We start from the raw sequence: 11389 nt of genomic DNA on the forward strand, positions 1-11389 counted from the left end.
CTTCACTGACCCAGGCTGGCTGCCCCCTCCGCCCCACCCCAGTCACCCTACAACCCTTGGATTTACAAAAGCTTTACAGTTTATAAACCATGATTCCCACTTCACAAGGAACCCACCAGTGAGTGGCAGAGCCAAGAAAAACGCTCAGGCTCCCGTCCGCCCCCCAAGGACCAAGCTGTCCTTCCACCAGGAACTCTGAACTGGGAGGTCAGACTTCACATTTAAATTTTCCCTCACCCTCTCTTCCCAGGGTGCCACTGGAGATGGCGCACGTCTCCCTTCCATCTGCCATCGAGACCTTCGCCGCGACCCTTGCCGTAATTATGGCGCACCTGAGGGTGTTGTAAGACCCGGATCAGAAAACAGTGTCCTAGAACATCGTTCTCATTAGAGGGTCGTCCAACACCTGAAAGATTAGGAACTGCCAGAGCCAGAGAGACTCCAGAAAACCACTAAATTTAAGCCACTGACTCTACAAGCAAGGAAGCCGAGGCCAGAGAGGTAAGGTAATGAAATGAGATCAAGTACATAAACCGAGGAGTTTTTATTACCGTGAAAGATTTCTGTTGTTCCTGGCAAGGGGACCGGCCCTCCGTCCCAGAGGGGCTCGAGTCTCTCACTCACAGTTACCCGTTCCGATGTCTCCATCAAGTGCCAGGGACAAGGCTTATTTAAATAGCCTTAAAGGAGTGATTCTGGGCCTGGATGCACATTGGGAGCACTGCTAATACTAAAGCCCACGTCAGGCCAATTCAATCAGAAGCTTTAGGGGCGGGGCCAGGCATTTTTTAAAACCACCACAGGGTGACAGGTGTTTCTGGGGCTGAGAACCATGGTCTGTGGACCAAAGCATGGTCCAGACTTCTGGGCCTACCTGGAAATGGACTGCTAGCAGCGGAGTGAGCCCAGGAACCTGAAGCTGTGACAGTTACCTGGTGGTTACAGAGCAATGGCATCAGCTTCACATGAGTCCTAGAAATGGCACATGTGCTCCAGGTGACCCCAGAGTCCTAGATGGACTAGAAGCTGGCCCGAGAGAGGCTTACAGATGATTCAGACCCCCAACACCCACTCTTAGCCAAGAGCCACTGCAGAAGCCCCCAGGCCTCAATACTGGCAGCGAGGGTGATGCTTCCAGAAAGAAGGGGGAGTCCACCGTGGCTCTGCACAGCTACTCCAGGCCTCCCATCTCATTCAGGTCCCCAGTAGGATTTACAAGCCCAGTAGGACCACTCAGGCCTCCTCTCCCATACTTTCCCCACCTCACTCCGGCCCCAGCCACCCTGCCCTCCTTGCTACTCATCCTGAAACCCCTCAAGCTTTCTGGGGCTTCAAGGACTTTGTCTCTTGTTCTTCTCTCTACCCTGCTTGCTCTTCCCTCAGATATCTGCATGGTCCTCTCTCCCACTCCTGCAGATCTCTAGTCAGGTGTCTTTTTATCAGTGAGATGTCCCTGACTTCTGTATTTAAAACAGAAAATCTGCCTCCACACCCAAACCTCCATCCCTGCTTTGTTTTTCTCCATAAGACTTTTCACCCTCTCTCATACTTTATTTTTACTTGTTATCTTTATTTTTACTTGCTACTTGTTTACACACACTAGAATATGAGCCCCATGAAGGTAAGATTTTTGTTTGTTTCCCAGGGCCTAAGATAGTGCCTGGCACATAGCAGGCACTCAAATACTTATTCTAGGAATGAACACACCAGAAACGCCAATCTCAAAACATAACTTGTACCAAAAGATCACAGAGAAGCTGATGATACCAAAATCACTTCTCCACTGATCTCATCTTGGCAAAAGCCTTTTTAAAAACAGGCTAGAGGCCTAATGAAACAGAAACCATTTAGAAATAAGTATTTCCAGTCAATTAATTCAATCCAAATGGGTTTGTGAGTCAAAGACAATTTGTTTTGAGAAACAGATAAAACTGTGGAGACAGAAAATGAACTTGAAAGAAGGTGATCGAACAAATGGATTTCAGATACTCCTCTGGTATGTGTGTAGTTTCGGAAGAAAAGCCAGGAGTACGGACAGCCGCTCTGAGACAGCAGAGCAGGAAGAGAAGAAAGGCTCCAGTCCCGGGTCACAGCCTATGAGCGCAGGCCCGGTGCAGGATACGACCTCACACCACCAGGCCCATCGACCTCCTGAACCTAAGGAGGTCCCTTCCCTTCCCCTTTCTCCTACTTACACCCATCTGCTTCCAAAACTCATCTGAAGCCACGGACAATACTTTGAGCTCTACCAAGTCGGGAGTGCCGGACGCCCTTGTCAGGGCGGCCACACAGAAGCTGGGGAGCATCCTGCCATGGCCACGTCTCCCTGAGGGCATCTGCTCCACATCCTTACCCTTACACTTATCGCCTCTTTCCTCACCCCCTCAGACTCTCCCAACGGTCGTCCCGCGTGTCTCCCGAAGACCAGTCTTCCCCAAACACCACTTTCCTCAGGTCACTCACTTTCCTCAACAGCCTCATGTGGTTTCCTCTAGCCTACCACAGCTCCAGCCTCGGGCCAGGCTTTTGACAACGTTCACATGCTAGGCCGAGGCCAAGTCGACTGACTTTATATTTCACCAGGTGCTTCTGCACCTGCCTCAAGCCACCAAATCACGGCCTTCCCCTTCAACGCAGCAGTAAGAGAGAAGATTGCGGAGACCCATCAACCTGAATCAAGTCTCTAATCAACGTCCCCGCCGAGAGCATCCCCACTCTCCACACCATCCACGCCCGTTCTTTCCCTCCAGCTTCTAGCCACACCGTCCTTTCCCGCTCCATTTCCACAACACACACACACAACACACACACACACACACACACACACACACACACACACACACTGGGCTCACGCATGCACACGTACTCATTCCGTAATAGTAACTGTGCACCTGCTGTGTGCCAGGTCCCTGCCCATGAGGTGCTCACATTCCACAGGATGGAGACACACAGACACTGACAGGCAGATGCATGATGTCAAGGAGTCCTACAACCTTCCTCAACAGGAGCTCCTCAACTGAAATCAGAAATCGGAGTAACTGCTTTTTCAATTCTGAAAAAAGTGAGAGAGCAAGCCAGGTGAACAGTGGGGAGAAGAGGTTTGGGGCAGACAGAAGAGCAGGTGGAAAGGCCCTGAAGCAGGAAAGTGCCTGGCGCAGGCAAGGAGCCCACACCAGAGTAGAGGGAGCCAGAGGAGACGGGGGAGGAGGCAGACCACGGAGGGCCCACGGCAAGGGCTGACTCTTGCGCTTAGAAGGAAGGTTTCGGGAGGACGTGGGAAGAGGAAACACACTCTGACTTACACTGGAAAAGAATTACCCCCCCCACACCCGCTGCCTCTCATTTCAGCCATCTATCACGAGGAATGAAATTATGGCAGATTTGTTCTCCCCTTGAACGTTCCAAAATTTTCCAGTGAGTATTGTATTATTTTTTAAATGAAGGAAAAAACAATCTTCCCAACCCTTTAAGACTCGGCCCAAAGTCTACGTCTGCCTCAAGGCCCCCCTGGCCCAGGGCTAGGACTGTGCCCATGCTGCCCCCTCGGCCCCAGGCAGCAGGACGACCGGGGTGACCCCATAGTTAGCGGGACCTGCGCGCGGCAACTCATGTGCATGGAAGTTTCCGGTGCTGCCCTCGCTGCTCTCCTGCCATGTGGGAGTCTGTCCCTTCGGACACTCTTGCCCCCAAGTGCCTGCCTGGGTCCCAGTCTTTCTCTCAGTTGACTTAATTAATTCTTGGTAATTAAAGCTACTATTTGGTGATGAACTGCTAAGAGTCTGACCTCTCCCAGGGGGGTGTAAATATTTTAAAAGGGGAGTCCAAGTGGAAATGCAAAAGCCTTAGACTCGGAGGCCTGGGGCTGTAATGATGGGACGACAGCGCTGGGTGCATATTTTGTGGGTAGCTGGCTACCTTCTCCTGAAGGGTTCAGGTGCTTGGAGAAGCAGCAAAGGGAGACAAGGGAAGAAATGAAAGATGAGACTACATCATCGCCGCCACCTCCCTCCTCCCAGAGGGCCATCCAATCCATTTTGGGTACCAGAGAATGTTCCCCAGAGGTAACCCCAGCCATCTCAGAGGGGTGGCCTGTGTGAAAGTAACCACCACCCTCAGAAAGAAAAGCCCCCTTAAGACACGTCTGGTCTGGAAGCAAAGTGTTCTCTAATTGCTTTCAGTGGGGGAACTCCTTGAGGGCAAAGTTCATCTCACATGAGTCTTTTATGTGCCACAGGGCGCCCAGCTCCGGGTAGGACCCAGGGTAGGCCTTTCAAAAGCAACTGGAGATTACTGATCGATGATGGCCCAGTTGCAGAAAGACTCCACAGGATTTTAAATACAAGTAAACATTCTAATTAAGAATAATGGTAGAATTAATCACACATCTAATATTTTTAAGGGCCTGAAGATTTATAGCCTTAATGAAGTCTCAGACAGTGAAGTGGTTTTTACAACTCGGCCGGTTCAGCTCAGGTCTGCAGAGTCTGTGTAACAAGGCAGAGAGCAGCCCCTGCCCATGCAGACGAGAGCCTCGACTGGGCCAAGCCCCAGAAGCATCTGGACAGCTGCTCACTGCCCACCCCTGGGCTCCCGTCTCCTCTGAAAATGCCAAACCTCTGCCTCAGACGTGTTCTCAGGCCCTGGAATAACCCTGAGAGGCCTGCAGTTACAATGGCCACCTGCCTTCAAAACCTCTCTCGGGTCTCACTCTGCCCTTTGGCTTGCTAAGAAACAACTTCAACTTTAGCAGGTGAATTGGCAGGGAGGAGTAGAACGCTGTAAACCGCAGCAAGCCGGGGAACACAGGTGGAGCCAGAACCCACTCCACCAGCTCACGTTCAACTCCAACCTGCCAAGGGCAGCGTCGGTAAGATGCTCCTATGCCCAAAGGCTGGATGAAAATGAGGAAGAAGCAGCCACCCCTCCCCCGCGTCACACCCAGAATGACCTGACCCCCCAGAAGCAGGGAAATCCTAGGAATGCACGTGAGGCTCACACACGGGAACCCCTGTCTTTACAGTTCCATGACCCCCCCCCCCCGCCGGCCCCGGTCGTAACACCAAGGCCTCGAGCATCCCCCCCCCCCATGTAGACATGCGGGAGACTGAGCCTGTGGACCAGGGAAGAAGGCCTGGGGGCCGCACCCAGAGGAGTGATTTCTTTAAAAGCATTCCTGAAGAGGGGACTCCCTCCTTTCCTTTCCGAATCTCCTGGACACTCACTCCGTCTGTTAATTGTGCTCTATCTTCAATAAACTCTGCTTTCACCTCCAAAAAAATAAAAAATAAAAATAAGAAAATAAAAGCCCTCCTGAAGAAAACACCCAGCCAAGTCACCCTCCAATCACTCCTCCCAGATGGCGCAGCCCTGGCCCTCAGGGCTCAGGGCCCCTCCCAGTCAGAGGTCCCAGCCCAGTTCACCTCCCCTCTAACAGAGGCACCTGCCCCGAAGTGAGCGGGGAGGAGGGGCTTGGAGGGACACAGCCCCGGGGAGTGTGAGTTTTTGCTTTAGGGCCTTCAACGTTTATCTCCCAAATGAAAATAGACTCACTGATTGTTTGTTTTTGTAAAGATGATCTGTAAATCTGTAGAAAATTCAAGTGACAGGCAAAACTAGAAACAAAAGTAAAAAAACGCCAGACCCCACACCACTCGGAGGGAAGGAGATCTCACAGTAAACTCTGCTCTGCGGACAGGAGGGGGGTCCATTCTGAGGCAAACTAGAGGGTGGTAGGTCTTGATTCTCTGGAGAAGCCTGGAGATTTAGTTGTGCCCAAGGCCCTTAACACCACCTCTGGACTTCTCAGAGCATTTTCCCGGGGCAGGTGGGGAGGGCGCCCTCCAATCACGGTAGAGCCCTCACAAATAGAGGTAACCAAGTTATACAGACCTGAACCCCCCATCCCCACATGCTGATTGGAGGCCTGGAGTTAATCTGTTCAGCAGAGGTACTCCTTTTTCTCACTCAATATTGTGGAGGTCTCTCCACAATCAATCACCAGCATAGACAACATCAGCCTTCCCGTCCCCTGGAATGTGTTAATGCGAAAAGCGGCCACGATTCCTACTTGACACAACACCTTCAGAATCTAAAGCGGAGAGTGTAAAGGACTTACCCAAAGTCATACAGTGAACAGAGGACAGCCCAGAAGTGCTGATGGGTTTGAAGAATGACTCTGTGGTGACACCAAACTTGAAAGGTGTTCATTAACTTTTCTTTGAGTCATAAAAAGGATCAGATATGTCATTTCAACACACATACACACTTCCCACTTCAAATAAAAGTGAACGGTTGGCTGAGGCAGCACTCTCATCTCCTAAAACATTTCTTAAAATTAATTAGCTAATGGATCTCACGCCCAACACTCCTAGCACATGAAGGGGGAGGACACTGGACCAGATGCCCAGAAATGGAAACAGACACAGATTTTCATGTACATGCAATCACTTCACCTCATGGATGTCAACACTCAGAATTCTCTCCTATTCAGGATGTTCCTAATTTTGTAGCCAAAGAAAAAGTCAAAACCAAGTTACATAGAAAGACAGAGTTGGAGACAAAGATCTAATACAAACACTAAATTATTCAAATGTTAACAGTGGTTCTAGGTTATAGGATTTATCAGTCAGTTCTGTTTCTTTTGTATACCTGCGGCCCCTAAATTTTCTACATGAAAGTGCTTGTGTAATTATTTTTAGAGTTTTAAAATAAAAATAATTAGTCCACAATCTAGGTTGGTCTATTTGGATTTTATTTTTCACTACAGAAAAGCACAAACTCAAAACTTCTAGGAGATCCACCACTCTTCCCAGTTTTGCTCAAGTAGAGACAAGTGTGAGGATGAAACCCAAACCCCGCGAAGACTCACTCCAGTCCAGTAGGAAAGCTCACCGTGACCAGGCTGAGTAGAGGGCAGGCATTACTACTTTCTTTTCCGTCTCCAACGTGTAGGAAAGATGAACATTCTAAACTAATCTCTCCTCAAGTGCAACCAAGAGTTCACAGACCTCGGCCCCCAGAACAATTTCCAATGCATCTGTCCACAACCACCCTTTAGCTTCAAGACTACCCACACCACTTAGAATCTGCATACCGCTTCTAAGGAACCCCCTTTTCCAGTATTTTATTTCTAAAAAAGTTATTCCTCCTCTTCCTTAAGATTCACAAACATATGATCCAACCCACAGGGTACAGAATCATCCATTCTATCAATGAATAATCATGGTGGGCCATGCTGTATGGAGCTTAAGTAAAGATTATGTTAACAAAAAGGATGGGTTTTCATGGGCCTGAGGAAAACAGACAGGAATTGAGGAGCAAGATTTTGTTAAAATGTCTCAGCCCTGGCCAGAGGGGGTGGGGTGCGGTGGGGAGGGAGATGGCCAGAGGACAGAACATCTGTCATTCTGCAGTTTCATTTCTCATGGCCAGTTAATACCCTGAGTTTATGCATCAGTCTCTTCCAAGTTTGGTTAGTGAGTCAGTCTGCCTGGATCCAATCAGCTCCAAGTGCCTTACAAAACTGAATTTCGGGTCTACAAAACTGAGAACCAGATCCTGAAACATAGTGATCCCACCAAAATAAAGCCACCCCCAGGATGACATCTGTCTCCACTCTCTAACTCCAACACCCGTCATGGTGTGTATTTGATGTGTCTAATACTCTCTGATGTATCTAATACTCATCTAATACCCTCCATGGCTTGTAGGATAAAATCCAAACTTGACCTGCCTTTCACAGCTCCAACTCAGCTTTCCAGCCTCCTACCCAAACAAGCCAAGCCTCTCAAGGCTCCATGCTTTCATATATAGCTCTCTCTACCTAGAATGTCCTTTGGCCAGTCTTACTTGCCTACAAAACTCCTTTGCTTCCTCCAAAGCCCAGTTCAAAATTCACTTCTGCCCTGAAGCCTTCCCTACTCCCCCAGGCATTTAGTTCTTACAGCTTATAACAGCTAACTACAGGTGAGTTAGAGAACTTAAGTACATTGTGCTTCATCTGTTTCAATATCTGACCTACCTCTGGATACCCTGAACTTCTGCAGAGAAGAAACTCACTGTGTATCCATAAGTCCTAGCACAGTGTCAAGAATGAAAGGTGAGATCAATGTTGAAAGGTTGATCAGGTGGAACACTGGCATTAAGTCGTTTGGAGGAAAAGGGAGGAGAAAAGAGTCTCACAAAATCTGAAAATTAAATTATCCATATATTGAATCTCATCCAAAGTGACCGCAATATGGTTAAGAGGCAACATGAAAGTTTTAAAAATTTAAGTAATAATAGCAACTAACATTCCAGGTGAGTGCTATGGCTTGGTTAATTTGATACACACAACAGTCCTGTGAGGTAGGTACTTTTATCTGCATTGAAGCTGGGTAAAGCTTGAGGCCTTTGCAAAAAGGAAACTGAGGCACACAAGAGATCAAACTCAAAATCATTCCCTTAGCAAGTGGCAGAAGCAACCGGTAGTCTGGTTCCAGAGCCACTGGGCTCTGGGATCAGGAAGACCTGGGTTTGAATTCAGATTATGTTACAAATGTGGTTTCTGGATAAGTCATCTAACCCCTCAGGACTTGTTTCCTATCCTTTCTGCGCTCCTGTCTGTAAAGGAGCAGGACAAGCCCTTTCTCTCAAACTGCAGAGTAAGTCAAATATGATGTTTGCCAAAGTCTCCCAAATTGTTTCTCCCGTCTAGCAGGTGCTCCATAAATGCTAACTCGTCTTCCTTTCCCTTCCTAAAAGCTGCACAAAGTAGACTCTGAGGGAAAAGCTCTCTCCTAAACTACTCTAAAGGCTTTTCGCTTTTCTGAGGCAGATCAAATAGTTAGGCCCTCAACACAGAAAGCCTCGCCTTACCTGCTTATCTCAAAGTCCATTCCCCAGACAGAGGCCAGAGACCTTTTAGAATGTAAATGTCATCATGTCAATCACTTAAAACCCTCCAAAGGTTCCTAATTTCACTGGAGATACAAACCAGAGTTAGAGGGGGGAGGCATTCTGTCCGCAGGGCCCCTCACCTCTCTACAGACTTACCTCCCCTCTCCTTTTCCCCCTCCAGCCACACAGGCCTCTTTCGCTTCCTCCAACTTGCCAAGCTCCGTGCTGCTCCACACATGGTTAACTCTTAACCCTCCTTCGGGTCTCACCCCAGACGTCACTTCCTCAGGGAAGCCCTCCCTAAGCCCCCAAATCAAATCAAGGCCCATTACTCTTACCACTCTCTTCATCTTTCCTTCCTTGCGCTCATCACTGTTGGAAATGATTAGTTTACCACCTCCTTCAGAGTTGTATTCAAAAGACACCTTCTTAGAAGGCCTTCCCAGGCTACTTGAATGCAAATTCAACCCCCACCCAACATCTCGTATCCTCCTTCCCTATTTTCTTTTTATCCTTTAGCATTTAGCCCCTTTTAACAGGCTTTTTTTTTTTTTTTTGAACTATATCCTTTACTTTCCTGTCCTCCCTCCTCCTCTCCCCTCTCCGCCCTGAAATGAAAGCTCCAGAAGGGCAGTTATTTCTGTTTGCTTTCTTCACAGCATCGAAAACAATGCCCGGCACATGTTTGTTGACAAACATTTGGTGCTGGATGAAATTTCAAGATTACTTATTACTGGCCTTTCTCACTAGGCTACGAGCTCAAGCTACAACATACCTTTCTGCTTTACCACCATCCTCCCAACACCTAGTCCCGTGCCCGGCACATAATAAGTGCTCAATAAAAATTTACCATCAAAGCCACGACCACTGGGGAAAAATGGGCAAAATATGTGTGCTAGCACCATTAGCTTCCTCCTCTCTTTCACTGTGTGATGTACCTGTGAGTTTGAGGAAACAGACCCATGAAATCCCAGCAGGCACCCACCAGGCCAGGCATCTGTCTGTCCACATCCTGTATGCTCAGCCATACTGTACACACAAGCAGATGCACCCTACAGGCCGTACATGAACACAGAGCTGAAGGCAAGGGGGCCAACCCTAGGCCCAGCACCCATCTCACCCCCAAGTCCTATTCTAGGCTAGTCCTGGGTGCCAGACATGCTTCCCTGGGTGGGCTGGTGGATTTATTCCAATCCAGGAGTTTTAATGCCACCTCTGGCCTACTAAAAAAAAAAAAAAAAAAAAAAAAAAGTTAAAAATCCCTGAGCAGCTCCAGTAATCCTGGGGTTCTGAGGAACAGACATACCTAAGGTCGTATGGACCCCTCCCCCTCACACACGCTGATCCAAGGCCAGGAGGCCATCTGTCCAGCAGACGCTCCCCTGTCCTCCCTCGGGTCACATTGAGCCTCCCCCCCCACACACACACACAAACGCGCACACACGCACACACACAGGTTGGCAGGAAGAGCCCCTGCAGAGAGATAATTTCCACCCTGATCAACAGGCCTGGTCGCCCCTTGAGGACCCCCAACTCTGGAGCAGGAATACCTGTCTGCTCCCGGAGAAGCCTCCCCCAGGGTCAGAACTTGGGCGGAGGTGGGGGGCAGGGACTGCGGGGCGCCCCACAGGGTCGGTCCCCGAAGTGTCCGCCCCAGGACGGCGCCAGCTCTCGGCGCGGCGGGGACGGAAGGGCTGACAGGGCGTCCCGGCGGGGCGAAGCGGCACCGTTATCCGCGCCCGGGCGGGGGGCCGCGGGCTGTGGCCGAGGGCGGCCGCCCGTCCCGCGCAGGGGAGGGCAGCGGCCGTGCCCGGGGCGGCGGCGGCGCGGCGGCGGCGGCGGCGGCGGCGGCGGCGGCGGGTCACGGCGGCAGGGGGCAGGCGGCCCCGTCGGCCGGGGGCGGGGTGGGGTGGCGGCCGCGGCCCGCCAGGCGGCGGTCGGGGGAAGTGGCTGCCTGCCTCGCCTCGGGCGGCGCGCAGGGTCCGCCCGGCTGCAGGGCCGCGGCGCGGGCGCGGGCTCGGCCCCGGCTCGGCGCGGCCCCGGGCGCGGGCTGGGGCGGCCTCGGCCTCGGCGGCGACGGCGGCGGCGGCCCCGGCCCGCAGGCTCCCCGCCCGGCCCGGCCCGCGGGGGGCGCTTACCTGGCGGCGGCGGCGGCTGCAGGCCCCGGGCTCGGCCGCGCGCGTCGCCAGCGCCGGCTGCGGGAGCCACAACATGGCGACGGCGGTGGCGGGCGGGGCTGCGGCTCCGGGGGCGGAGCGGGGGCGGGAGCCGGCCTGGCGGCGGGACCCGGCTGGGGCCGCGGGCGGGGAGGGGGGGGTGGGGTGGGGAGCGGGCGGAAGGCGGCTCGGACCTGGGCGCCGGCCCAGGGCGGCGCGGCTGAGGGGGCTGCCCGGGCCTGGGCCCGGCCTCCGGCCTCCCGCTCCCGCCCCGCGCTCCCGCCTGAGGCAGGCTGCGCGGCGCGGGCCCGACGGCGGCGGCGGCGGCGGCCGGGCGGGCGGGGCGGGGGCGGCGC

At 52.0% G+C, this 11389-nt stretch overlaps 1 protein-coding gene across 7 annotated transcripts in view; it reads right to left on the reverse strand.

The window, feature by feature from the left end:
• The window catches only part of ZNF592 (zinc finger protein 592), a 59551-nt gene that overhangs the window by 47306 nt on the left and 856 nt on the right, over nt 1-11389 (reverse strand). Inside the window, exon 1 of one of the 7 annotated variants that reach the window (XM_023254887.2) lies at nt 11016-11147. The exons of 3 other annotated variants lie outside the window; for them this stretch is intronic. The gene's annotated coding sequence lies outside the window, so the exon portion shown is untranslated. Of the gene's footprint in view, nt 1-10427; nt 10624-11015; nt 11148-11389 lie in introns of those variants that run through there. 3 more of the 7 variants (XM_023254888.2, XM_045058755.1, XM_006932235.5) reach the window with 3 other exon arrangements.

The sequence above is a fragment of the Felis catus genome, chromosome B3, assembly GCF_018350175.1.
Source record: "Felis catus isolate Fca126 chromosome B3, F.catus_Fca126_mat1.0, whole genome shotgun sequence".
Taxonomy (NCBI): Eukaryota; Metazoa; Chordata; class Mammalia; order Carnivora; family Felidae; genus Felis; species Felis catus.